The sequence below is a fragment of the Periplaneta americana genome, chromosome 10, assembly GCF_040183065.1.
Source record: "Periplaneta americana isolate PAMFEO1 chromosome 10, P.americana_PAMFEO1_priV1, whole genome shotgun sequence".
Classification (NCBI taxonomy): domain Eukaryota; kingdom Metazoa; phylum Arthropoda; class Insecta; order Blattodea; family Blattidae; genus Periplaneta; species Periplaneta americana.
The window spans coordinates 102857592-102860560 of record NC_091126.1 but is presented as its reverse complement, the minus strand read 5'-3'; the positions used below and the strand labels follow the sequence as shown (position 1 = coordinate 102860560).

At 40.6% G+C, this 2969-nt stretch overlaps 1 long non-coding RNA gene across 1 annotated transcript; it reads left to right on the top strand.

Annotated features, from left to right (window-relative positions):
• The first annotated feature begins 1476 nt into the window (after nt 1-1476).
• On the top strand, nt 1477-2266 carry LOC138707319 (uncharacterized). Its single transcript, XR_011334168.1, has 2 exons — nt 1477-2079; nt 2162-2266. It is a non-coding gene; the product is annotated as an uncharacterized lncRNA (long non-coding RNA).
• Nucleotides 2267-2969: the final 703 nt, after the last annotated feature.

The window sequence follows — 2969 nt, the reverse complement described above, 5'->3', positions numbered from 1 at the left end:
TCAACTCCGGATATAGTGAACCTCTGCGGGCGTGTATATTTCGTTCACTATATCCGAAGTGTCTCTCCCCTAACCTTAAATGAGAGAAATGAATGAAATTGTGAACAAGACAATAAAATATTTCATTTTTGTGGAATGGATTACACTGTATACTGTTATTCAAAGTTGATTTACTTAAACTATGCTGTCGACCCACATCCCCTTGCAAAAGACCAAGTTCAAGGTCACTTATAATATTCGCCTTATCTTTCAATGTAAACACTTTACGTTTCGACATTTTTATACAGTACATTCACTGTTGAAACACTAGATCAAGTAGAAATTACAAACGATGTTCTGGTGTGACTGCATACTCTGCCTTGGAATTTCCCGGGTCACTTAATGGAAACTGGGAGAGAGCGTATTCCGAATCTCACCGGTGAGCAATCCCATGGCATCACGGTGTTCCGAATTCCAGTGATGACGTCATTGATGCTCCACCGGTGTCGCACCGGTGCCATAAACTTGCAGAGGTGATGGCAGTCTCCATCAGCCGCCATCAGTGAATCTGATTGGTTCTTGTATAGGGCGGGAATTAGCAGACGAATAACATCGTGCACTGTTGTGTCATGGCGGTGTGTTCTCCTTTAGTTCTGTTGTATTGTTTGCAATGAGCACAACGTAAAAACAATATTTTAATGGCTTATGAGCGGACATGTCAACGGACCAGTTATTACTACTGGTTCAAGAAATAAATTGTTAGTAGTAAGGAAATGATGGTCACGTGACAGGCTTCCAGGCCCCCATGGGCGTGGCCAAAGGAGGGGTGGGGGAAGGGAGCAAGATCAAATGGGGGATGAGGGGAAGGTGGGCGTGGCCAAAGGAGGGATAAGTGGAGCTGGTCTGTGATTGGTGAATGGGTATTTGCAAGCGAGTGGTGTGGGAAAGTGATTGACGAATGGGCATGGAGAGAATGTTGAAATGGAGCGGAGCTTGCAAAATTCAACTACTAGTGAGGGGAGGAGGTTTGGTTCCCCCTAGTAATCAGCCTTGAAACAACTGTGTGAATGTGAAAGCTATGTTATATAAGTTCCAAGGTTAATCCTTAATCCATTGTTAGTAATCCACCTTGAACCAAATGTGAAAGTGGAAGCGTAACGTGTTGACCTCGGCATGTGACACATGACAAGGTAAACAACACCTCGACGCAACCTTGTCCATTGTATTGTGAGAACGTTTTCCCGGCCAGTTGAAAATAAAGATCTGTATGAGTTTTTAATACACGATCGGTGTAACCATCTGCGTGAGAAGTGAGTCACGAATGCCAGAAGTGAAAGCTATGACACCTGTCGACCTTACTTGAAAGAGAAAGTCGCTGACACGTGTCGGTGTACACCTGCTGACCTTCCGCAGCCCAGCGAATTGAAGAGAAAGTTGTGTTGTGAAAAATATTGCCTATGAGTTTTTTGCTCCATGTCACTGGTATAAAAGCGGAAGTATTAGGACGTGATGAGGAGTCATGGACAGTAACGCTTTGAAGAACATTCCACTAATAACAAAAGAAGAACATTACAAATTGCCATTTGAGGTAACATATTCATATCCAACTGGTATGAGGGATGAATGGTTGGATGAGCCGCACCAAATCGTTCGCAAGTACTATATAAACAACTCTAATAAAATAAAATACGGAGGTGAAGAGAATAATACATGGAGAAAATCAGTTACATACTGATTACTCATTAGTGTTACCATGTTGTAATACGGAAATTCTTTTTTTAAATTCAATTTCAACACACGAGTATACCTACCATCACAATACCTGCCTAGGTAATGGCGAGCACCTGATTGAATGCAGCGATCCTTGCGAGTCACATTTCCGCATCTGGCGGGAACTGTGCGATCCTAGCTGCCTCACTTACAAAGAGGTGAGTACAGTGTGGTTACTTCTTTAACTAATTCTAATATGATATACAAAATGGCTATATTTGTTATTTTGTTTTTGTGCAGAAACCAGAAAGTGCGGATGTGGTTGTGAAAGCGCCAAGAAAAAGATTTTATCGGGAGAGATGTGATGACACATGCCCCAACTATAAACCAGTAAGTGTATTTCTTTTTTATATGAAGTACAACTGTATTTGTGATGCACAATGATTATATTTGTTATTGTTTTGTTTAACAGAAACCTGAAATTGTGAAAGTGGTCGTTGATGAGGAGAAAAAAGCCAACAGGAAAAATAGATTTTGGCGGGAGAATTGCATTGAAACATGCCCTAACCACAAAGCGGTGAGTGTATTTTTGTTTGTTCTTTCAACAAAGTATGTAGTGTGTACTGTATGCATGGCTAACTTACATTATTGTTTTCAGCAGACAATTAAAAGAGGAGAAAAGAGGAAACGTGAAGCTTTGAAGGATGTGGAAGACATTATTCAACAATTAACCACATAAAGGACCAAAATGGAGAACAAATGTGATATGTGTGAAAAAAGCTATTCAACCAAAAAGATATTGGCACGACACAAAAAAGAAACGCACACTACAATCAGGTTCATATGTAAACTGTGTGGAAAAATTGGCAAAGTTGAAAGATATATGATTCAACATGTGAAAAATCATAAAATGGTGAGTATGTAAATATAAATACATACTGAGTTTGTGTAATACTTATGAAAATATTAATGAGTAATTTTGTATTAGGCTACAGATGTCAAAGGGGCATATGAAAAATTGAATGGAGATGAAAACGCTGCACCTGTGTTGAACAACGCATTGGTAGATGCTATGCTACCAGCTACCTCTGCATCCGAGATGGTTACATCACCTTTCTCGGGGGTGGTTGCTATCCCAACATCAACATCTGGGATGGTTGCGCAACCGACCTCTGGAGCGGATGCTGTCCCAATGGTGACGTCAACATCCAGTCAAGTATGTTCAGGATCTGTGTTTGTGTTATCGGATAGAGCTTTCAAAAATCGTTTGAAGACCTATA